This window comes from Eumetopias jubatus, unplaced genomic scaffold (genome assembly GCF_037043125.1).
Source record: "Eumetopias jubatus isolate StellerSeaLion01/CBP00866 unplaced genomic scaffold, mEumJub1_p1.0 scaffold_3, whole genome shotgun sequence".
Taxonomy (NCBI): Eukaryota; Metazoa; Chordata; class Mammalia; order Carnivora; family Otariidae; genus Eumetopias; species Eumetopias jubatus.
In genome coordinates this window covers 93,031,788-93,058,365 of record NW_028274809.1, presented here as the reverse complement: position 1 = coordinate 93,058,365, position 26,578 = coordinate 93,031,788, and positions in this window count along the sequence as shown.

Here is a 26,578-nt window from a genome sequence, read left to right as displayed (position 1 = left end):
GCTTTCTGTCACTATAGATTAGTTTGCATTTTCTAGAGTGTTAAATAAAGTAACCACACAATATGCACTCTTATTGGGCTTTTTTTACTCAGAGATTATTTTGAGATTCACCCAGGTTGTAGCATTCACCAATAGTTCATTCCTCTTGGGGTGTCTGGGTGGCTCAGTCTTTTAAGCATCTGCCTTTGGCTCAGGTCGTAATCTGGGGGTCCTGGGATCGAGCCCTGGATTGGGCCCCTTCTCAGCAGCATGTCTGCTTCTCCCTCTCCTTCTGCTCCTCCTCCATGCTCATGCTCTCTCTCTCTCAAATAAAATAAAATCTTAATAGAAATAGTTCATTCCTCTTTATTGCTAAGGAGTATTCCATTGGATGGATAGACAGCAATTGTTGATCCATACATCTGTTAAGGATATTTGGATCATTTCCAGTTTTTAGCAATTACAGATAAAGCTGCTATGAATATTCATGTAAAAGTCTTTATACAGATGTATTCTTTCATTTCTCTTGGATAAATATGTAGGAGTGCAATGGCTGGATCATGGGTAGGTCTATGTCTAACTTTTTTTTTTTTTTTTTTAGAGAGGCTGAGAAAGAGGCAGGGAGAGGGGCTGAGGGGGGAGGGAGAGAGAGAATCTTAAGCAGGCTCCATGCCATAGCTCAGAGCCACATGCAGGGCTTGATCTCACAACCATGAGGTCATGACCTAAGCTGAAATCAAGAGTTGGAAGCTTAACCGACTGAGCCACCCAGTCACCCCTCTATGTCTAACTTTTTAAGAAACTATTTTCGAAGATGGTTGTACTATTTTACATTCTTATCAGCAGTATGTGAGAGTTTTAGTTCTACACATCACGGACATGTAGTGTGATTAATCTTCATAAATTTCTTGTTTAATCTCCAAATATTTAGGATTTTCCAGGATTTTAGGATTTCTTGTTTAATTCCATTATGGTCTGAGAACATACTTTATACGATTTCTATTTAAAAATTTAATTTAGGTGTATTTTTTGGCCCAGAATATAGTCTATCTTGGGGAATATTCCATGTAAACCTGAGAAGAATATGTATTCTGCTACCACTGGATTAAAATAATCTGTAAATGTTAATTAGATTCAGTCAACTGATGGTACTGTTTAGTCCAACTATATTCTTACTGATTTTCTTCCTTTTGGATCTATCAGTTAATGAAAGATGGATGTGAAAGTCTATAGCTATAATATTTGTCTGTCTTTTTGCATTTCTATCAGTTTTTACCTCATGTATTATGATGCTCTGTTGTTAGGTGTATTCATGTTAAGGATTGTTTTATCTTGGAGAATTGACCCATTTATCATTATTCCTGAAAATTCCTCTTTATTCCTGAAAATTTTCTTTGTTCTGAAGTCTACTATGTCTGAAATTAACATAGTTACTCCATGTTTCTCTTTTGGATATACCATAATGGTATATCTTTTTTTTTTCCTTTTTTTTAGCATGGTATATCTTTTTCCATCCCATGGTATATTCTTTTTGATCCATGTAGTATACATTTAAAACTAATCTAAGTTCACCTTCAGATAACTATACCGCTTAATGGGTAATTGGTAATGAATTCTTCCAGCTTTTTTATGTTTGAAAAAAATTATTTTGCCTTTGTTTAGAATGATATTTTCTCTGGGCATAGAAGGCTAGGTTGACATTTTTTTCTTTCAGTTCATTAAAGATGTTGCTCCCCTGTCTTCTCATTTGCATTGTTTCTTAATGAAAAATCTGCTGCCATCATTATCTTTGTTCCTCTGTCTGTAATGTATCTTTTTTTTTAGGATTTGTCTCTTCCTCACTGAATTTAAGCAATTTGATTATCATGTGTCTTGGTAGAGTTCTCTTTGTTTCTTGTACTTGAGGTTTGCTGAGTCTTGGATCTGTGGTTTTATAGTTTTTCATCAAATTTGGAAAAATATTGTCTGTAAGTTCTTCAAATAATTGTGTCTATCCCTCTAAACCATTTTAGGGACTCCAGTTACTTGTATATTATGCACCTTGAAGTTGTCCCAGAGCTCGCTGGTTCTCTATCCTTTTTTTTTTTTTTAAGATTCTTTTCCTCTCTGCATTTCATTTTGTATACTTTCTATTGCTGTCTTCAAGTTGACTAACTTGTCATCGCAGACTTTTGTTCTGCGATGTCTCCTCAGCTCTTAATCCCATCCAGTATATTTTCATTTTCAAATGTTGTAGTTTTCATCCCTAGAAGTTTTATTTTTTTAATGTATATCTTCCATAGCTCTACTTAAGTTTTTGCAATATGGAATACAGTTACAACATTTGTTATATTGGGAGCCAATTGCTTCTGGTTGAGAACCACTGATTTAGGGATTTGAACAAAGACCCCTCAACCTGGTATTTAAGCCTCCAAGATATATTCCCATCTAACCTTTCCAAACCTCATCATCTAGTTTTTTACTCATTCCACTCTCTAGCTCAGCAACTCTGTACTGTTCCCCTATCATGCCTTAAAAACCAGTGCTCCTCTGCCATCTTTCATGCTGATCTGTTTGCCTGAAATGTCCTCCCCTATCTTTCTGTATTCCAAAACTCTCCCTGCTTTAGAAGACTTATTAAAAACACCAACTTTTCCGTGAAGCCCATTCTGATTTTCTTTTCTTTTTAAAGATTTTATTTATTTATTTGAGATAGAAAGAGAACATAAGTGGCAGGGAGGGGCAGAGGGAGAGGGAGAAGCAGACTCTAGTCTGAGCAGGAAGCTGATGCAGAACTCAGTCCCAGGACCCTGAGATCATGACTTAAGCCGAAGGCAGACACTTAACCGATTGAGCCACTCAGGTGCCCCCATTCTGATTTTCTAGTCTGATATGATTTTCTTCTACTAGTGGGTTTGTCTCACTCCCACTATTAGTAATTGTAAGCCTCTTGATGCATCTGTCCCTTACTTTCTGCACACTTAGCACACCCCCTAAACTACACATGAAAGGTGATCAGTATGTATTTATTGAATTGTTAGTTTGTGTTTTCACATACTGAGGTTCTTTTAAAAATATATATATCTGTTAAAACTCAATAATAAAAATACAAATAATGCAATAAAAATGGGCAAAGGATCTAAATAGATATTTCTTGAAAGAAGAGATACAGATACAGCACTTGAAAAAATGTTCAACATAATCAGTCATTAGGGAAATGGAAATCAAAATGACCACGAGGTACCCCTTCATACTCACTAGGATGGCTATAATCAAAAGGACAGATAAAACACATCTTGGCAAGGATATAGAGAAATTGGAACCTTCATACACTTCTGGTGGGAATGTAAAATGGTGCAGTTGCTTTGGTGAACAATCTGGCAGTTTCTCAAGTTAAACATAGAGTTACCATATAATCTAGTAATTCCATTTCTGGGTATAGATAGATCCAAGAGAAATGAAACATATGTCCTCACAAAAACTTGTATTCAGATGTTTGTAGCAGCATTATTCATAATATTGCCAAAGTGAAAATAACCCAAATGCCATCAACTGATAGGTGGATAAATAAAATGTATTATATCTATACAATGGAATGTTATTCTTCAATTAAAAGAAATAAAGTACTGATACCTACTGCAATGTGGATGATCCTTAAAAACATATGAAAGGGGGTGCCTGGGTGGCTCAGTTGTTAAGCGTCTGCCTTCAGTTCAGGTCATGATCCCAGGGTCCTGGGATCAAGGCCCGCATCGGGCTCCCTGCTCCGTGGGAAGTCTGCTTCTCCCTCTCCCACTCCCTCTGCTTGTGTTCCCTCTCTTGCTGTCTCTCTCTGTCAAGTAAATAAATAAAATCTTAAAAAAAAAACCCAAAACAAAAAACATATGAAAGAAGCCAGTCACAAAAGACCACATATTATATGATTCCATTTATGTGAGCGCATGACCCTGAATATGCTAAAGCAATTGAATTGTACACTTTAAATGAGTTAATCGTATGTAAATTACATCTCAAAAAGATATATGTGTAATTACGATTCAAAAGAGAAATGTGTAACATGTGAAATATCAATATATATAAACTATTTTGATAAAAAAAGAGTCCTTTTCTGTGAGAAAACAATTGGATGGCAAAGCCAATTTTCTTGGCAAGAAGAAAATTGCTCAGGCTATCACAAATTTGCCTGCAGACTAAACAGATGAATTCTCCTAGGATGGATGCCACTTTTTTTTTTTTTTTTTTTTTGCTAAGACATCATCCTTTTTGGCACATTGTTATTAAGCTTTGGCTTGTCACCACTTCTCACAAAATTGATAAAGTACCACCTGAGCACTCTCTTTTCCTACGTTTTATATTGTATTGCTAGAATGTCCATCCAAGCCTTGTCTTTGGTCTTTGCAAAAACCAAAAAGAGTCATTACTTTCTGTACTCATAATATCATCATCCTGAGTTAAGTAAGGCAGGCTTTACTCTCACGTAAGGAGCGAGTGGTTGAAGCAGAATAATTAAGAAGCAGGTTTGAAGACCAGATCTGATATACTCCCTTCTGCTTTCTGGATAGGCTCTCCAGAATATGCCTGTACCCCTTCAGGTACACAGTTATATGTTAGATGTCCTTTGGTGCAGACTGCTGTAGATTCATGTCTTAAGTTTCACTGGTGTAACCAGCACTCAGAGAAATAGAAATAAATTTTCAGAGGACTCCAAACCAGCTTTCAAAATAATTTTGTTACCTGCTGAAAAAGCTTTATATGCCCAAAGAATGGTAGAATTGATCAGGCATTTAAAATAATGTAAATCTGTGGGGTTTTTTTTTTGTTTTGTTTTGGTTTGGTTTTTTAAAGATTTTATTTATTTATTTGACAGAGAGAGACACAGCGAGAGAGGGAACACAAACAGGGGGAGTGGGAGAGGGAGAAGCAGGCTTCCCTTTTAGCAGGGAGCCTGATGCGGGGCTTGATCCCAGGTCCCTGAGATCGTGACCTGAGCCGAAGGCAGACGCTTAATGACTGAGCCACCCAGGTGCCCCTAAATCTGTGTTTTTGATAATATTGTGACCTGGGTTAGTGCAAAAACTAAGCACTTAACATATTTTCTTCTTTTGTCATAAGCAGTAGAGTGAAAACATCACCTATTTTAACTCTTGTTACTAGGAATATTTTAGGTTATTAATTGGGATGTTTTTCAGATAATAATAAATAATGTGCTATCTTATACACATTCATTGTTAAGATAGGCATTCTAAAGACCACATGTTAATAAACTACTGAAATAGAATTATGTTAATTCTATGATTTTTCAGGAAAAAAATGCACCTTGCTGGAAATCCATCCTGTGTATGTGTTTTGGTGCAGGCTGTAGAATTGTACGCCTCTGATGGTTAATTAGTTTTGGATAATCTGTTTTACTGGAAGAGCCAAAAATATAATGAAAAGAGCTTTTAAAATTTTGTTTTTTAACTAGCTTTATCTTAGCATGTAAATAGTAAAAGCAAATCAAAGGGCTGCTTGGCTGGGAACCTCTTGGTAAAGTAATCAGCTTTGATGTTTGTCTTTTGATAACCCACATAATTTTGGGGAGAGGAAAGGCCAGCTCCTCAGGATTTGCTTCCATTGACCAGGATCTGATAAACTTGCAAATTCTAACTTTATATAGCAGCACCTGGAGTACTGGGCTTTGTCTGTGAGCAATGGGAAAAACTATACTACTCAGTGGAAAATATGAAAATAAGAAGAAGAACAAAAGCCAAAACCTGTAGGAATAGGACACATTTGAATTCTGAATTGGAAAAAAGTTTAGAGATTTTGATTTTAATGTTGGTCATGGAGAAAAGTGAATCCCAAAGAGGTTAAATGAAATTTCCAAGATCAATAGAAAGTTAATGCTAGAACCCAAACTGGAACCAGCATGTTTTTATTCCTACACCAATCATTTATTCACTTGGTCATTCACTCATTTCACAAATATTTATTACATGCATATGACGTTCTAAGTTCTGTGGAAGGCACTGGGCTTACAGTAGTGAATAAAACATAAAATCATTCTCACCCTTGTGGATCTTACAGTTTGGTAATGGAGATTGATATTAATCTCTCTTGTTCACACACACAGTTGTGAACTCTGGAGGATAGAGACAGGGGGCTATAAGAACACATCATGGAAAAGCCTGGCTAGTGAGGGCAGTCAGAGATGGTTCCCCACCTATATATAAATCCATACCCCATTTTCCTAGTCCCTCAAGTCTACCCTCCTATTTTGACTTCCAGGCCTGATTGTGTCTATGTTCACCTCTCTCTGCCTGAAATGAATTCTCTTTACTTTTTTATATGGCAAACTTCCACTTGTCTTTCTGGGCCCTTAAATATTATTTCCACAGAGCAGTGTTCCTTGACCCCACGGACTAGATTATGTACTCCCACGATACATTCTCATAGCACCACACACTTTTCCATAGTAACACCTCCCACCATTGATTGTACAATTGTTTATTTAAGATCTGGCCCCCTCACTAGACTGGAAGCTCCTAAAGGGCAGAGACCATGACTGCCCTTCTCAGTCCTATGAACAGTCCTGTCACATAGTAGACGCTCAACAGATATTTACTGAACGATTTGATCTCTGAGCTGTCATTAATAATGTTGACCACGTTTCTCCATGAAGCCTCTAAAGTCCATGAAGCGAGAAGCAACTTGATTCATGTAAGGGACACCTTCTCTGCTGCCCTTTTTCCTTGCTCTTCCTTCTATCCTGAATTTTTGTAGTTCTTGACCTAAAACAATCCTCTCCCTAAACCTTGCTTTCCTCTTTTAGTCTTTGTGGAGAATTAGCTAAAATTAGCTCAGGGATCTAATTAGTTTTGGTTGCAAATGGGAAGCTCCTTATTTGAGTTTTGTCTTTCCACATGTCTCTCCTTGTATAGCTGGCATACATGCTCTGGAATAAAGAAACCTCCTCTGATGGTGTTGTGAACATTCTTTCAAAATACATACTTCCTTGACATGTCTGGGCAAGGGCATGGTCTGATAAGAAAATTCTGTCAGTGTATGCTGGTCCATGCTTTCCTGAAGTGGCCCAACTTCCTTGAAGAGATAGAGACACAAAGGAAGAGTAGTTCAGAACAAAAATAAGTTTTAAAAATGAGAAATACCAAGAATTATAGAAGTCTGGAGGGGAAGCCCATGGAAAAAGCAATGTGCTGATATGGAAAACAACAAAAGATACTAAAAAAAGCATAAGTGAATTTTTATAGATTATCCAGACTTCACTTGTTGGCTATGCTTATTTAAGGAGAATATATTCATGCATCTTGTTTGTCCTTCAACTCAGTTCCACACATTAATGAACAGGTATTGAATACCTACTCTCTGTAGATCTAGCAGGACTATGGAAATGAATAAGATTATGACTTTCTTCAGAAACACAACAGTCTAGTAGGGACTATAGAAATGTTTATCACTATAATGCCAGGTATAAATAGTGTCCACCAGACAAGAGGCATAAACAAAATGTAACAAGAACCCAGAAGAATGCATGCCAGTTGTGACCAAGAGGAATCAATGCTGTCCTTCATGGACGGTTTAGCATTAATTAGGCTAAAAAAGTGGGCTTCAACAGTCATATGTGGCACAGCAGAAAGAATGGTAGCAGGGGAATGGGGAATATGAGGAATGCAGGAGGGAAGGATATTCTAGGCTGAAGGGATAGCTTGACTGGAACCACAGAGTTCCAGTATGTTTGAAAACTGTTGAGTTGACCCTAAATTATATGGTATGGGGCTGGAGAGATTTGGTAGGGGATAAGAAAAGAAAAATATTTGAGACCAAATTGTAGAACGTTTCCAGTTCTGTGCTAAGGAGATTGGATTGAAATAGACTGAAGGCTTTACAAAGTTCATGAAACTCAAAGTGCTTAATCATCCTCCAAACCCATAAACTCTGTGGATATCTATATGAATTTATTTCTAGTTCATAATTTTTGGATTTATTTCATGAAATAGTTTTGTTAGATGCTTGTTTTTTTTTTTTTGTTTGTTTGTTTGTTTCTGTATTCCTGGCACTTGTATACAGCTTAGCTCATATAGGCATTCAATAAATTTGTTGAGTGCCGTTCACTTTCCCTCAGGCCTTGTTTATACACAAATTAAAAATTCTGTCACAACACATCAACCCAATTCCATACAAGTGACCAGTCTGGAGCATTCAGGCTAAACGAAATTTTCCCACTAGCCTGTATTCTAACCTGTCTGCATAATCAAGCCAAGATTTCTAATTTGTCTTGTTTTCATGGACATAGCCAACTTAAGCTCCTTTTTGATTTTCCTTTGGATTGCCAACATTCTATTTGGTAAGAAGACAGCCAACCTAGATAATTGGAGACAAAAAAAAAAGAAAAAAAGTGTTTTTCCACTATGAGCAGTCAGCCCTTTAGTTCCTCTTAATTTTCCTGATAATTGCTTTAACCCAGCACTTCAAGCTGCCTCACTTAGTTTCTACATTTCAGGGTCTGATGCACAATTCCTTGGAATCAGTTGACATGTTAACTTTGAACCTTGAAAGAAGAAAAGCTTTCACTCCTGCACAGTCACATATGCCTGAACGGCTTGCCTTTTTACATACAGAAAAGGCTTGGTTGCCTTTGCAGAAAATTAAATAACTCATCCTTTTTATACCAGTGCCAAACATCAAAAGGGCCAACTACCTACTGAGTAGTGTTCAAAGACCGGCTTAAAAAAAATCAAGACAGGAATGAAAGCCAAGGTTTTTTTGCAAAGCAAATGCTTACGAGAAACCTCTGGTAGTCATGGAGTAAAATCCCATTTTCATAGTTTCACTTTGTGCTTTTAGATACATTGGGCTGGGGTTTTTTTTCTCATTGCTTATCTTATTCCCAGTTGTAAGTTGGGTATTTCTGCCCTTTTGGGAATGGAATTAATTTAGGCCTATTTGATGAGCTGTACAATAAAAATGTATTCTAAATGCTGGTATCAGGGAAAGGAGGTGACACTCCTGTGGGAAGAACGATAGGACTCAGGGTATGGCTGAGTCCATGGAATGCTTTCTATTGTGGCAGGCTTGTACCACAGGAGCCTGTTGGATTAGTCTAGCTTATGTCACCCATTAAAACTTCTGTCTTGCATGAAGCCACCTCTGTTTCCCATTGGTTCTGGGCTGAGTTGGGAGCTGGCTTGGACCTCACTCCTCCATGGCTTTGCTTTCTGTCTCCCTCTCTTGCTAATGTGCCAAGTCTTTGTCATCAACACCTGTCTGTGCCTCATCAACACCTGCCTGTGTCTGTCAAAGACAATAGCCTCTTGCCCTGTTCTTTCTTCTCTTTCTATCCCTCTATCTATCCTTCCTTCCTTCCTTCCTTCCTTCCTTCCTTCCTTCCTTCCTTCCTTCCTTCCTTCCTCCCTCCCTCCCTCCCTCCCTTTCTTCCTTCCCTCCTTCCTTTCTTCCTCTCTCTCTCTCTCTCTCTCCCTCTCTTTCTTTCTCTTCTTTCCCAGTAGCAGTCACCAAAGTTTATTTGGGGACATCTTGTCTTTTATTTGTGTGAGACAGGAATGTTTCCAGTAACAACAAACAGACAAAAAGTCTTAGAACCAGACTAATTTGGTGGGAGATGCACAGAGATAAGGGATAAGAGCACAGGGCATTGGTATCTCCACCTTTCTGCTCCCAAATGCTGCTGTACTAGACCCTACGTATCACTGACTGACCAACCCACTGTCCCAGGAAGTCTTGTTGAAGGGGCCGCTCTCTGTGGCTCAGTTTTATACCATGTGACCTTGTTGCTCCAAGCATGGTTGATTGAACCACGACAGAATACTTGTACCAAAGGTAATCTGTAAACTGGCCAGTAGCTTGTGGTATGGCCTGGCAGAAAAGATGTGTTTGGTCAATTGTATTTTCTTCCTGAGGATTTCAGCAGATATATATATATATGATTTCTAGTGGGAGCTGTAGCTAAAAGGCCATTAAATTAAGAGAGACTTGAAATGCCCTAAGCAAACTGTATTTGTGAGCAAGCAAAAGATGTGAGGCAGAGAAAAGATCCGTACAGTTAAGCACCTGAGTGAAGATCTCTAAAATTTCAAGTGTGGATTCCTGCCTTGGATTTAGAACTACTGTTCAATTCAGGCTCTGTGAGGCCTGGCCCTATTATTAGAGCATTATGAGATTCTGTTTCCCTGTTAGCCATGTGAATCCTTATAATAAACCCCTTTCTTGTGCCAGCTGAGTGCATGTAAGAAATGCTTTCGGCTGCAAGGAACAGAAAACCCAACCGGCAGCATCTTAACCATAAGGACATTTATTATTTATGTGACAAAAATTCTAGTTGCAGCTTGATGATGTCATGAAAGATCCAGGAACATTTGCCCTTCTGTATTGCCTTGTGTCTGAGGTTGCTGCAATTCAAGGCATTACAGGATGGTGCCCCTTCAGTAGACAGGAAGAGAAGTGGGTAGAAAAGTCTTTTCACCTTTATGATAATTTTTTTTTTATCTGGGAGGAAAATCTACCCATAAATCCATGGAGATGATGCAAGACTTTCCAAGAACTATACTATAGGGCTCATAGTCTTAGGCTATTTATGAACTATCTTTATACTGAAATTGCATATGCAAGTTGATTATTTTGAACCCTAAATGATTTTTTTCCATAGCAGTAGTAATAAGGTTTCCTAGTAAACCCACAAGATACCATAACATACCTGAAGTATGGTATGATTTTACCTTTACCAATTGCTATTTATAAAACTGTTTCTTCACAGTAAGATACATAGTGGATTCCAGGAAGGGGCATGTCTCCCATGATAGGTGATTGGAAATTGAGCCACAGGAGAGAAGGCAGCACTTTATTTCTTCCATATGAGAATCAAAGAAGGTTGGACTGGGAGTTAGGAGCTCTGGATTGCATTTTGCCTTGGCTGCTTTCTTAGAACTATCAGGGTGTCTTTTTCTGTTCTGTCAAAGGAACTAAGGGTCTAAAGGGTCTCAAGGAACTAAAGGGTCTAAACAGATAATCTCGAGAGCTCCTGTGTCTCTAGCATTCAGTATTTCTTTAGAGCAAATTATATGAATTAGGGTACAAAAAATTTGTATACCATAGGGCAAAAACACAGTTACAAATTCATATTTTTCTGAGGTTTATTCATATGCACAGAATTACATGGTGACATAATTAGTAAAAATGGGCCTCCATGCTAATCTAATGTGGATTTCCCCTGCAGATAACAAAGAGGCCTCTGTCTTTCTCCAAAGGAATGAGCTTGGTTAAACCAGAACAATGTTGTAGTCAGGGAACAGGGTGAAGAGGGTGAAATCCCCCTTCCCTCCAAGCCCTACTGAAGGTAGGAGCAAACTTTTCATAGAGTAGAAGGCTATTCTTCAATGCCTTTGCTACTATAGTTGCTTGTAGTCACACAAGATATCACACAAGAATTGCCTGAGGTCTGAGCAGAGGTAGAGACCCACCCATATGCACCTGTTCCCAGTCTGGTCTGGCCTGGACTTGGTCCTCTTTAGTTCCCAGGCCCATAGCCTGGTGACACCATCCCCACCCCTCCCTTGGAGTATCTAAGGACACTCATACTCCATGGAATGTGTCAATGTCCTTGATGGATAGGCTTATTGTGACCATTTATTTTGGAGAAAGTTGTATTGGGAATTTGGAGCTATTTATATTCAGACCAAAGTATAATTTTGAAACTCTCATTTCTATGTGTAAGCTACCAATTAAGCCATTTACAGTTGTCATTAGAAGTCTCCATGTAAAGTTATGTATAAGATCATAGTGGATAGGACCATAGCTACAGTTATCTAGGTCATTCAGGAAATAGTCTCAACTTTGGGATGAATTTCAAAGGTGATTCAGGTTAATGTCCCTGCCTTTGCCTGACTTTTCTGGGAAATTAGACAGAGCTGACATGCTTCAGAAAAATAAATTATATACTCTACTTAAATGTATGCCTTAAGCTCTACTGCCTAATGTCATACAAAAATTTCACTGATCACTGATCTGCACTGTGTCATTGAGTCTCCTTGAGTCTTAACACAAGTCACTGAAACTTGTTTAGCTTCAGTTCATTCATTCCTGAAATCAAGGATGATAAAAAGTTCTAAAATAGTTGAGTGTTTTTATATTTTTATGTTTTAGTCTTTTGGATGGTAGAGTCTCAATTCCTTGTGGATACCTTATATAGAAGAAATTTATATCCAATTCCCCCCAAATCTTAAGGGTGCATCAGTGTTGACAGTGGTGATTAATATTTAGGGATCATAGATCCCAACATGTTACTAATAGCCAGTTTCAAAATTTCTTTCCTGATTCATCTTTTTACCAATGCTAATATCTAGTAGAAAGGTGTTTATGTCTATATTATTTAAGAAGAATCAAATAATAGAGTATTTTTTAGTAATTTCTAACAGAAAACTTGTTTGCGTCTCTCGCCAGTGTGCACCATGCTCTCTTCCGCTACTGAGCAGACTACATGGTGATCTAATATACATGCATGCAGGTCAGGCTGACCCAGCTTTTAGCTTTGGCTTTGTCACCAGCTAATGTGTGGGTCCAGTATATAGTAGGTGCCCAACAAATGTTAAATGCAAGTTTCTTAAATTCTCTGGCCTCAGTTTTCTTACCTGACAATTAAGAGTTTTTGCTTGTGGCAGTTACTATTGGTTGGCTAACCCTGCAGTCATTTCAACACCCCTTTTCTGCCTACTTCTCAGGATAGAAGAGAGCCTGAAAAATGAAATAGGACTTTGCTCAGCCTCCCTTGCAGCTAGGCCTGGCTCATGTTACCCAAGGGCAGTCTGCTGGAGGGTTTCTGAGAAGTGTTATTTTCCTAGATAAAGTGCCAGAGACATGGGAAGAAAACCTGCTCTTTGCCTTCTGCTTCCTGCCTTGAAAGCAGTTGTGGGGGGTAAGAGATGCCTAGAATTGTGACAACCATCTTTCTTCCATGTGTAAACAAGCATGAGAATAAAAAGCCAGTGGTCCGAGGGTCGTGGGGCCTAGAGACAAAAAGAGGCTAAGCCCCTGGCCACACTGTTGAGCCATTGCATCAACCTTTGAACTGTTTATCCATGGACTTCTTATTATATAATCATATATCTGTAGCTCTTAAACAAAGTCAAGTTTAGCTCTAACAAAGTCAGTTTTTTTTCTTCCTTACAGCCCACATCACATCTAGAAGCATTTAATCACTACAAAGTGATGATCTGTAAAGTTACTTTGTTCTATGGTTCTTTTTTCTCCAGTTCTGACTGAATTAAATGTTTTCTCAGTATTGTCTAATTATAGATGAGTTTCATTTCCTTTCCTGTGTTGTAGTAGAGGTGCTAATGAGCACCAAAATAACAATAAAGTTAATTAATAGGAGGAAAAAAAAGTAGGAAATTAAGATTTCAAAATAACTCACACTTACATATTTAGAAAATACAGGAGGAAGCTGGGGTGCCTTGGAGAGATGATCTCCATTTCCGCTGCCTAGTCCCAGAAGACTTAGGATGCTTTGTGAGTAGGAATATCACAAGAATTTTCGCAAGTCACTTTCTCCATCCTATGAAAGAATTTTAACCTCAACAAATCCCCTCCCCAAATAATCCAAGGAGGAGGGTGGCTTCCCTGAATAGGATGGAATATCCAGTGAAGGAAGTCACATCAGGACAATGGAGGAAAAAAATCTGGTTTTGTATCTGCATTGTGTCTCTAATTCTAGTATCTGATAGCCCTTTACAAAGTCCAAGAAGATAGAATTGAAAAGCAACTGTGGAAGTACCTGTTCAAAGCCATTTTTTGAGCTGCCCATATGGGGTACTGGTTAGTTTCCTCTGGGAGGCAGAGTGCCCAATAGCATCAAGAGGGATGGTGTAGGTTTGCTTGAGAACAGAATTCGTGCCCCAACATCTGTGAAGGTTTTGCTCTATTTGAGTTGCTGTGAATAACGGGGCTTTCCATAAACATATGTTGTAACCATGTGGACTAGGTTGACTAAAACGAGTCTGCTCTGGGTGTTCTTCCTGTAACCCGCCTGACCTGATGCTGAGACTCAGTGTGTGCCTTCTGGTGAGAGTGGTCAAAGCCCTTTAGGCCTCACCAAAAAATATGGTTTTGACTAGATCGTTCTTAGATAATAATTTTTTTAATGGACTAAATCGTCAAAGTCATTGATAAAACAAAAATACGTTAAAAGAATATTTCTCAATCACGCTTCCCTTTTATTTTTTTTACTAATCTCACATACACAGAGTTGTAAATTTTCTCCCTTCAGGTGCATATATACCAGTTCTCACACTTACCTAAGTTTACAGTCAAAGAAGAAATGCAGTTGTTTGTGAGGTTGGTGCAAATGTAAAAACTCTGACCTAGAGGGGGCGCCTGGGTGGCTCAGTTGGTTAAGCGACTGCCTTCGGCTCAGGTCGTGGTCCTGGAGTCCCGGGATCGAGTCCCGCATCGGGCTCCCTGCTCAGCAGGGAGTCTGCTTCTCCCTCTGACCCTCTTCCCTCTCGTGCTCTCTGTCTCTCATTCTCTCTCAAATAAATAAATAAAATCTTAAAAAAAAACCAAAACTCTGACCTAGAGAGGTAGACCAGTCATGGGAGAGGTGATGAATGACTGATCCTGAGCTACTTTTGTCACCTTTCTGGGCCTGAGTTCCTAATCTGTAAAGGGGAGCAAATGTCCTAAAATTACCTTTAGGATAGTTTCCCATAGGTCTAACGTGCCATGGTTCTAGTGAGTCTTCTGAATGAGGGTAAGGCTAGTCATGACTTTTTTTCTAAAATGTTCTTCTTAAACTCTGAAAATGATTTCAAAGGAACAAATCCCTTGTAATTTCAAAAGGATTTTGAGTAATACTTTTTTACCACAGTGAAAACTCTGCATTGTTTTCTGTAGGCAACTTACATCTTGAGCAAGCTTTTACTATGTTCCTTTGGTACTTGGTATCTCTTTTAAAATAGCGATGGCTGCCACTGCCTATAATATGATACCCATCTTTAGGATACTACTGAAGCCAAGCCTTTCTTTTTTGAAAATAGTTTTAAATACATGTTTTGATGCATATAATGTAATGAATCATAGGGATTTATTTAAAATATAAACAGGTTGCAAAAATTATTTTTAGAGGGGACAGGAGGAAACATTGGGAGGTAATGGATATGTTTATGGCATAGATTGTGATGATGGTTTCATAGGTGTATATTTATCCCTCACCTCATCAAGTTGTACATATTAAATATATATAGCTTTTTATATGTCAATCATACCTCAATGAAGTGGTTTAAAAATTATTTTTAGGTTTTTCTAGTACATCTCTGTTAACTGGTAGCAAGTATTAGAATTACATGATAACATGTTTACAGAGCCCATGTTAGCTTTCATAATAGAAGCTGCAAAGTCTTGTAGAAAATCTTAAAAACCTCAAGAATATAACTAATAACTATCTTTTAAAAGCAAGTTTTAACAGTATGTTAAGTTATTCTATGGAACACGAGAGAAACCTAATTCATGGTAATGACAATGATGATGAAAGTTGCTATCATTAATTGAGTGCCTACTGTTTGCCAGTTGATTATTATATCCAGCATACTTTCTAATTTTTATAATGATATGAAGAAAGTATTATTAACCCCATTGTACAAATAAAGAAACTGAGATTCAGAAATGCTGGGGAGTAGCACTGGCACTTGAACTCGGGTCTGTCACACTCCTTCCATTATGCCAGGCTGAAAGGCGTTTCTGTTAATTGCTTTAGCAAAAAATATATACAGTGAAGAGGCCTGTTGGGCCCAAACCATGGTATGAAAAGCTGTAAGATAAGCAGTCTGAACGGAAGCCCTATTTTAGTAGAAAAGAAACTGTTAGAAGAGAGTAGGGACATGAAAAATGGCAGCAAATACACACAATACTGTTTTGTACAAGACACTGTTCTAAGTACTTTATGACTATCAGTACATTTAAAACTCATAAAGCCTTATGGGATAGGTGCTATTAGTATCACCCTGGTTTTCCAGATTAAGAAACAGGGGCGTAGAGAGGTTAAGTAGCTCACTCAAGATGGTAAATAGTAGAGCTGGGATTTGATCCCAGGCAATCTGGTTCTGGAGTTCATGTTCTTAAACCCCTCATTCTGCTACCTTTATCTTGTGTTTAATTCTTCTTATAAGAAACAATCTAATAACAGATCCTGTTGAGCCTCCTATAAACCAGGGTAAGAAGGCATTTGAAGATCCCTTAGATGTGTTATTAGTTTTTGCTTGGAGTAGAAGGAGGGAATATTGTCCCTTCTATGGCAGGAAGATTTCTGTGTACTTGTACAATGCCCAAGCAACACCGTTTGCCTCTTAAGGGTGGATTGGTTAGAATCACCAAGGTAATAACCTCCCTGTCTCTATCCAGTCTTCTCCACACTCTCTCCTCCATGTCCTTAAAATAGGAAATAATGAGCACCCCAATGAGTTTTGTAGTGGTTGCTGTTAGGTATACATAAGTATAAAATATTATTTCTGCCCTTTGGAAGTTCATTGGGTAGTCAGAGGCGGGGGCAGGGGGACCAATTACACAAAATTAAGGGCAACATGATTGGGAACCAGTGTGGCCTGCAGTTGTCCAGGACGGCTTCACTGGAGATGTAGGATTACTCTGGGCCTTGAAGAACAGTTACAGTTTGGCCAGGCAGCAGGAAAAGGAAGGATGTCAGAAGTAGAATGAAAAGAAGAGGGTAGAAAGACACTGTGGCTGAAGGGGCACCATCTTTCCCACTCCCACTGCATCTCTTTGTGGTGTGTGTCCTGCTGTTGCTGAGTACCTCTGATTTACCCTTAGGAGTCCTAGACCTTCCTTAGACTCAAGAAGCTGGGTGGCTAACATAGTCCCATGTGCAAAATGGATGACTTGGGTCCAATAAGACGTTCATCTTCTAGTGAGTTCTCTATGAAGAAATGAAAATTATGTATTTGAAAAAAGTCAAGGGAGTAGCTACAATGGGTGGGCATTGGCACAATGACTGGATGGGATTGAAGTCTTAGGTTATGAAAGACCCAGTAATTACATAGTGCAATAATGTAAAACTGGACAAGGGCTACAGTTTACTCTGCACTCAAGAGTTCATGACAACCATATTATTCCTTCACAGAAGTACCCAAAGACCAATACATTTTAATCCGTAAAATGGGGATAATGGGGATAAATGGGGTTAATAATGTCTGTATCTGACTCACTGGGTTGTTGTGAAGATTAAGTGACTTAATATACATAAAGTGCTCAGCCAGTCCCTGTTGGTTTATATTATACACATGGAGACATGTTTTTAGGAAGATGTGCTATCTAGCTACAGAAATGATATAGGCCACATGTGAAAAATGTATGCTGAAAGAGGTGAATTTCAGAATTGGGGACCAGAGGGACAGATTCTTTTCCAGGGCCTAACGGGATATTTAGGAGAAGATATGCTAAGTCTCCATTTCTTTCAGACTATAAAATGAGTAACTTTCTTTAAGAAATATCATGTGAATTCAGGTCTGATTTATTTGAGCACAGTGGAGTACATAAGAAATAGAATTTGCTTTATTTTACACACGTTTTTAACAGCCTGGTAGTTGTTTAACAAAACTTTATTATATTTAACATGAAGCGAAAATCAATGAAAGGCTACAGAAACAATCTCAGTATGATAACTCAGTAGCTCTCATTCTTTTTTGAAAATTATCTGCATTTTGGGGAGGGAGGGAAGATAAGATCAGAAAGATTACAAAGGAGGCTTTAATTAGATCTGTAACATCTTATTTCTTAAAACAAAGGAGTTGAAGCAAAAAGGCATAGTGTTAACATTTGTTTAATCTGGGCACTATTAGATTATTTCTCTACCATGTTGAAGACTTTCATCTTTTATCTATAAAGAAGTAGCCCCCAGCTCATCTTCTCTTGCCCTATAATTGACTTTGTGCCATATTCCCGCCCCCACTCCCACTTTGGTTCCACAAATTTCTCTATCCCTACTAGAAACAGTAGAGTGTTTTGCATCTTTCTCTTTGGGGATTTCCACTTCAGCCTGACCAGTTTCGGTAAATACTAACCCCATTTTTCCTTTCACCTCAGCTAGCCCACTTCGTAGCAGCTTTTTGCAAGGCTTCATTCTGAGGGTAAGATGTCTGCACCCACTCCCCAGTGACGCAGCAGACATAAGAAACCTACTAAAAATGAAACTTCAAAGGCAGTCTTGATCCGTGTGAGCATCAACACCATGGACAGCTGTGGGTAGATTGTGGGGGAAGGAAGGCAGTCAAGGGGTGAGATGAGGGATATGTCACCCAAGTGCCAGAGGGCTGGGGGCCTGGTGGGGGGTGGGCGGTGGGAAGGGCTTTCGCAGCCAGTTCCAGGCCCACTTGTCTTGCCTTGGTGTTGGAAGGCAAGCAAGGAGACAACTTGCTGATTGGATAAGAGCTGGTTGGATGACTTGTTAGCCCTGCTGGCCCTCTACCTGATGCTTACTTGAGTCAACATGCAACTTGAGCTTGTTGGTTTGTGAAGAGGAAAGAGGTCTCTTGAGTTGCATGGACTCTAGAGCCACCTCTCTATACTGAAAAACCTCTAACTAGCATTGAGCCCAGTGCATAGTAGATTCTCCCATGTGCTTATTGAGTGAATGACCATTGTACCCTAATTATAAATATTAAAAGCAATAGTAGCCTTTCAGAGCATATAGACTTTTTGGTGTCCCTGTTTCCTCCTTGTTATACAGAGTGACCAGGGGCTGTGCTCCCTAGTGAAAGTGTTAGGGTATGTGAAAGCATGCTCTAAAGGTTGTCCTGTCACACACACCAGGTCAGGTTTCCCTTGAATTCTCATGGTTAATCCTTTTTCAAATGTAAGGCCCTGAAAGAGACAGCCCATGTCTTCTGCAGGCTCTTGGATGCCCTGCCAGGACCTTATGGGCTCTCAATATTGATTTTATAAATCAATAAATCTGCCAACCAAGTTTTACTTGGTTGGCAGATACAAAAACGGTTGTTATTTCCAGGGAGAGAAGGAACTGCTGAAATTGTTATCTTTGACTCCGTATTGTCTTTTATCTCCTGTTCTAGATAACAGGCTTCCCCGTTTTGTATTTTATAGTCAAATAAGCTAATTAAAGATTCCCCTTTGACTATTTTGCTATCTCAGTGCACTCACTTAGAGTTGCTTCCTTCAAATAGTTTGCTTCCAATACTTTAATTGTGAATTCCAAATGACATCTTCATTTTGCTTGAGAAAGAAAGTTGAAAGGATATTTTGAAAATGTACAGATTGCTCCTCATTGATTTACTCTTTCCTTCAATAAAAATGTCAGGATCCACTCCCTAACTATGTCGTCCTGGATTAGCTGCTTACCCAGCCCATCTCTGCCTCACTTTCCTCCTATGCAAAAGAGAGCCAGTAATAGTACTTATCCCATGGATTGCCATAGAGATTAAAACTTAACATAAAAAACTTGCCCTCAAGAATATGACCATCTAGTTGGGGAGACATTGACTATAAATGATGTGAAATAACACCACAAAGTTGAGTTGCCAAGTGAATGTATGGATGACAAACACTCTGGAGCCATCTAAGCTCAGAAATGATTTTCTCCATCCTGTCCTATCCCTGATCCACTCCCAGGCCAGGCAGAGCCTCCTGCAGAGCCCCCACCAGCTGAACTCCTAGCTCATCCAAAGAGCCCTTCTGTTCCAGTTCTGCCTCCTAGCTCGCCTGAGTGGGCAGCACTCTTGGCCAAGCCCTGAACCTCAAGGCTGGTGGTGTCCCCCTTCTCTCGACCAGCACAGGCTTCTCCTTCTCTAAGAAACCACCCTCTTTCTCCCACTCTGACATAGCCTTGCCTGGGGAGAAAATCTCTCCCTGGGTTGCCAAAGCAAAATTCTTGCTTGTTCTTTACTAAAAACTTGTAATTAGCTCTAGCCATTAATAGATGTCAGCCTGGGAACACCAATTCAAAAGGGTGGTGCTGGGAAAAGGGGGTGTTTTTTGTCCACTTGTGTCAGAGGACAGTCAACTTTTGACATTAGTCAGGAAATAAGTCCCTCTCTAGTCTAAATTTGTTTAAATTTATTTTTGTCTTTTCTATTGCTTTTTGTCTTTGAGGTTGCCAATTTCAAATATTCCTACAGTTGGCCCTTTAAGCTCAAACTATATCAAAGTTAAGCACTTTTCTTACTCATTTTATTCCCTATGATCTTCCTAAAGTTATTCTCACTAATCTCCAATGCTCACCCCAGGGCACCTGTACCAATATTTTTATTGCTTACTATAATGCAGTTTCTGCCACCTCTTTAAGGTCACAAAATGAACTAACCTTGTTTAGGATCTTTGAAATGACAGATGTTAGGTGAATTTTCTATCACTTTGAAGCAATGGAAAGGTAGAGTGAGTGACAGGTACAATCTAAAATTTAAATGGTTTGTGGGACTTGTCTTTCCCTCAGAGTTCAGAAAGAATACGTGGTGTTTCCCATGGAGACTTTGCAGTAGGCAAAGGCATAGATCTGTCACCCAACCACACGATGGCTATGCGAAAAACATCACTCTTCCAACTTATTAATTTAAATAGGCAAAATAAGCCAATGCTTGCCCCAAATGTAGCCATCAGAATGGAGATGTGTGCACATCCCAGACTCCTAGGAACTGGAAGAAGGCCATCCTGGGAGGGTGGGACTGTATCTCTTCACTGATGTCTCTGCATCCCCAAATATGGGTAAGTTCTGGTTAAGAAAAACATGGAGGGTAAAAACATCTTGAAAAGGAAATGAGCTGAGACTTATGGGTAAAGGCTCCTAGACCCAGCTGCCTGGGAGGGAGTCCTCGAGGTGCTAGCAACCAACTCGTGTAAGTACTTCTTTCTTTCTTCCCTTCAGATTCTCCATGGGAGGTCTGGACTTAGGGTACCCAGTTTCCACATATTTTGACAGGGTGTGTCAGTTCAAAGGCTTAGAGCAGAGCTTCAGTGCTGGGGGAAATTGAGCTCATTAACGTATTCCACTGCACACACCAGAAAGCTCACAAAATGATTTGCATGCCTAATGACTGTGCTTAAGTTCTATTGCCTCAGTAGATGCTTCCTCTGATGTCCAGCCCTTCCTGATCTCTCGAATTTCTGATCCCCTCTAGTATCTGATCTGAATCATGTACCCCTATCTAGTTATCTGCAGCCCTAGCTGTGGAAGTGCTCACAGTCAGTTGGGTTTAGCTATTGTACATAGGTGCTGGTGTACAAATCTGTGCTCCCCAACCAGATTATACATTCACTGAGTGCAGGCAGGATCCCTATGAGTCTTTGTATTTCTGGAAACACAAAGCACAGTGCCTAGGGGAGTAAAAGCAGAGTTAGGGCATTAATCCCTGTCTTTCAGATAAAGACAATTTGAATGAAAGAAAAAGGAAGAATAGAGAAGACTCTAAACAACAGTTCTTTTCAGGGGGAACAGTCTTCCCAGTGGTACCTTGCCTGAAAGGCATCCTTTCCAAAGCCATGGTATTGGGAAAATGGCCTCTCAATATGCCATGTGATGAAAACAGATGAATGGGTGCTTCCCAAGGGTCAGGGCATACTGAAAACAGGACAGAGAGGCTTATATGAGGATTGTTCAGACCAGAAGGGTGTATGGTCAGTCAAAATTCACTGGTCAGTGTGACCGCAAACCTCAGGGGGACACTTAGTGCTCCCGAGTGATCCATTTCTGATTGGCACACTCTTTGTTCTCTTAGATGTCTATTTTACACCTTCTCTCTCCTAAACCATCAGCACCTCCTTCCCCTTCCTTACTCCCAGATGATGACTTTGCTTCTTATTTCTTACTGAGAAAATAGAAACATTCAGAAGAGAACTTCCACTAGCCTCCTCCAAGATAACTACTGTGTCCATCTTCCCTGTCTTCCTTCTCTGAACCCAGAATGAACTGACTGTGCTCTTATTTAAGGCCACCCTCTCTCGACTGCATGATTGGCCTTTTTCTCTTTCCTACATTATTTTTTCCCCTCTCTACTGGATCATTCCCATGAGCTTACAAATCAAAATAAAACAATGCCTTCCTTGACCCCATGGCCCCTCCTGAATTTTCTGCTTCTCATTATAGCAAAATATTCAAAAGAATTGTATTTTACCTCGACTCCTTTTGCTTTCCTCCTATTCCCTCTCTTGGATCCACTTAAATCAGGTTTCACTTACACCGCCCTACCAAAACAGCTCCCTTCCTGTTCACCAATGAGCACTATATTGCTAAATCCAATGGTCAGTGCTCAGCCCTATCTGATGTCAACACAGCTGATTACTCCCTCTTTTTTTGAAACACTTTCTTCACTTAGTCAATGGGGTCACTCTTTGAACCCCCTCCTACTTCATTCAGTTGCTTTTGCTGGATCTTCTGAACTCTAAATGATGGTAAGCCCCTGTGCTTAGCCCTTGGGCCTCTTCATCTGCACCAACACTCCCTCATGAGATGATGTTACCCAGGTTCATGACTTTAAATACCACATTTAGACTGATAATTCCTTAACATATAACTCCGGTCCTGACCTTTCCTTCAAGCTGCAGAGCTGAAAATCCATTGCCTACTTGTCATCTCCACTTGGATATAGAATAAGCATCTCAAATCAACATTTCTAAAACCAAACTTCTGACATCTCACTGCCTTTGTATTGTAGTCAAAGCTGCTATCATTTCTTGCCTAGACAATTAGAATTGCCCATTATTAATTTTCCCCGCTTTCATTTTTACCCCTCTGTAGTGTATTCTCCACATAGCAATTAGAATGATCCTTTTAAAACTAAGGTCAGATCATGTTATTTTTCTGCTCAAACTTTCCAATGGCGTCCCATTTCTTTCAGAATAAATTCTAAAGTCTTTACCATGATCTAAAAGGCTGTCTTAGGGGCGCTTGGGTGGCTCAGTCATTGAGCGTCTGCCTTCGGCTCAGGTCATGATCCCAGAGTCCTCAGATTGAGCCCCGCATCGGGCTCCCTGCTCCACGGGAGGCCTGCTTCTCCCTCTCCCACTCCCCCTGCTTGTGTTCCCTCTCTCGCCGCGTCTCTCTCTGTCAAATAAATAAATAAAATCTTTAAAAAAATAAAAAATAAAAATAAATAAAAAGCTGTCTTAGTCCATTTGGGCAGCTATAAGGAAGTACCATAAACTAGGTGGCTTACAAACAACAGAAATTTATTTCTCACCGTTCCGGAGGCTAGAAGGCCAAGATCAGAGTACCCGCATGGTCAGATTCTGGTGAGGGCCCTCTCCTGCATTACAGACTGCTGGCTTCTCCCACGGTAGAAGGGATGAGGGAGATTTTGGGGACCTCTTTTATAAGAGCACTGATCCTACTCGTGAGGGCTCTACCCTTATCAGCTACTAAAGGCCCCACCTCCTAATACCATCACACTGGGAATTAGGATTTCAACATATGAATTTGGGGGGCACATAAACATTCAGTCCATAACAAATGCCCTAGCTAATTTGGCCCACTGCCACCTCTCTGATCTCATTTCTTATCCTTGCCTTCATCCTTGTTGTACTCCAGGCACCCTGGACCTTGTGTAGCCCTTTAAACTCTCTAAGAAAACCCTTCCTCAGGCCTTTGCCTTTGCTGTTCCCTCTCCCAGGAGTGCTCTTCCCCTGATATCCATATGCCTTACTCCTTCCTTCTTTTGTGTCTCTGCTCAAACATCATCTTTTCAGGCATGGCTTCCCTGACTACCATCCACTGTATACTAATTAGCCCTCTTCCCCTTGCTTATCATTTGACATGTGTATGGAACAGCGTCCTGGTAAGAAACAGATGACACATTCACTGGGGTAATTTAATGAAAGAACTGCTTTCAAGGATGTGGCCAGAGTTAAGAGAATCAACCAAGGAAGGTTAAGCACCTAGGGTTTAGCCATGGTGGGATGCTATCTTAAGGAAAGCTTGGTGACCCTGAAGGGACAAAGGAAGGAAGCTGATACTAGAACCCAGAGAGAGCTGTAGCCATGATGGAGGGGACTTCCATCAGAAGTGGTCTTCTGGGGGCCCCTGGGTGGCTCAGTCATTAAGCATCTGCTGTCAGCTCAGGTCATGATCCCAGGGTCCTGGGATTGAGCCCCACGTTGGGCTCTCTGCTTCGCGGGGAGCCTTCTTCTCCATCTCCCACTCCCCTGCTTGTGTTCCCTCTCTTGCTGTGTCTCTCTCTCTCTGTCAAATAAATAAATAAAGTCTTTTAAAAAAAGAAATGACCTTCTGTAGAGGAACAAATGACCACCCAGTAGAGTGAGGGCCAGGAGAATAAAAACCTTTTCTTCTTGTTTTGACCTCCCATCTCTTGCTGGTACCCCACATTGGCCAAGCCCATCCAAAAGCTGGAGGTCAAGGCAGCCCATGTGATGCAATAGGTAGAGGTCAACTTCTTGATGCAAAGTGGAAAAGATGCAAAGTGTAGACCTGGAGTGGCAAAGAGAGACTGTCTAACACATATTACCTATCTGTTTATTTGTTGATGGTGTTTTTCTTTCAGTAGATTGTAAGCCCTGTAGAAACAGGAACTAAAACAGTGCCAGACACAAAGAAGGTGCTCAATAAACATTTTAAAAGTAAATGAATGGATAGCATATGGCATGTAGGGAGATGGGCAGCAAGGTGTGGTCTATGAGGTCAGGACCCTGTGACCGTGTCTGAGGGTGGGAGGTTACTTGGAGAACTAGGAAATCTGACAGCCCTCTGCAGGGGCAAATGGTCAAAACTGGACTCAACAGCCCAGAGTAGGCACCTCAAAACTGAGCCAACTCTGGGATTCTGTAGGACACACAAATGTGCTGACTCTAAGAAGCTGCCAGCTGCAGCAGCAACAGCAATAGCAGAGAAAATTTGCTGGCGAAACGAGAAAGTTCTTGCATTATAATCACTAGAAATCAAAAAACACAGAGACCCCAAAAGCCCTGTTGTAGTCATCAGGAGGATTAGCGTAAAAAGCAAGAAGCAGATAAACTGGATCCCCTTTGTGGCCCATGCTTGGGGCATGTGGGGTTGCCCTCATTTACCTGGGCTTGGCACTGTAGCCTTAGTAGGCAGACCTGGTGCCTTTATCCTTTCTACACTAAAAAATCAAAACATATTCATGTTTTGTGATTTTTAAAAAGAGTATATGGAAGATTTCAGAGAGAAAACAGAAAAAGTAATTTCTGTTGCACACTACATAGCGAACAACTGCAAATATGGTCATGACAAGTTTGTTTGCTCAAATTCCTTCCTCCTTCTCCATCTCCTCCACCTTTTCCATCAGACAGCTCAGTTCAGTCCCCAGTTTGTATGCCTGTTCAGTCTACAAAGCAGTGGCCCTCTTTGGAGGACAGTTTAGGCAATATCTATTGCCTCTAGAGAAGGCTCCTATGGGTCTGACTCCCAACTCCAAGGAGCAAATAAAATACTTCTCTCAAGTACCCACATCGTCTTTCTGACAAGAGGACCATAAATGGAATTTTCTCTAATTCATTACATGTACATAAAGACCTTATCTAGGACAAGAGGTTGTTCAACAACCCATGTATAGGTCCTTCATCTTCTTCCTTTTCATCTCACTCATTTTGTTAATTCTTCAATTGCAAGTTAAAAAAAGCCCCTCAAGTACTGTCAACCAGACATCCCGAGGCAGGGAGACTCACCTCACATCAGCACTGATGTATGTGCTGAGGCAGGACACTCCCATCTGAGGCCCCCGGCCCGCCTGTTGCACAGATGCCGGGTACAGCTCAGGCACCAGCTGTGTTACACTGGAACCAGCTGGGGGGTGCACAACAGAGCAAGAGGCACTGCTCTGTAAGAGTCTTCAGCCTCTCTTGGATACCAGGGTGGAAGTGAAAGATTGTGTCAAAATGCGTAGCAGAGACAAGACCGGTCATACTGGGAGATAGCACGTGAATAAGAAGCATCAGCTTAGAAAAGTCTTCTGGAGAATGTGGGTACCCAGGGGGACAAGACGCAGTTCACATGAGGAGCTGTGGTACAAGACTGAGGTGAATTTCACTTGCTGGGAAGACATCTGAAGCCCCCAAGTTACTGAAGAGCTTCTTCTGCTCACAAAGCAGAGAGAATGTTCAAGGTCTCTGAAGTTAACTCAGCAGAAGGCAGTAATGGGACAGAGGGAAGGCCAGTCTGGCTGAAGCCCTGGGCAGGGGGAGTATAGCTGAGGGCCAGACACTGGGGAGGGGACAGGTGATGAGAAGGTTAGGGAAGCACACTGGTTGGAAGGAATATTGTCATCCTGCCCTTGTGTGGCCTTGCCAATGGTGTTTCATCTGACCTGAGAGCAATGATCCAGAGGGGCAGTATTATCACAAATTTGGGGTTAAGTCACTCTTTCTCTGAAAATTCCCTTAAAAATCCAGCCATTCTCAAAATTTGTGATATTTTAGCCCCGCATTGGGTTTCCTGCTCAGTGGGGAGTCTCTTTCTCCCACTCCCTCTGTCTCTCTCTCCCTGCTCCCCACTCATGCTCACTCTTTCTCAAATGAATAAATGAAATCTTTTAAAAAATTTGTGATATTTAAAAAAAACTTTACTGTAGAGTTTATGCACTTATTTATTCCCTGTGATATGAATGTACCTTCTTTCAACAAA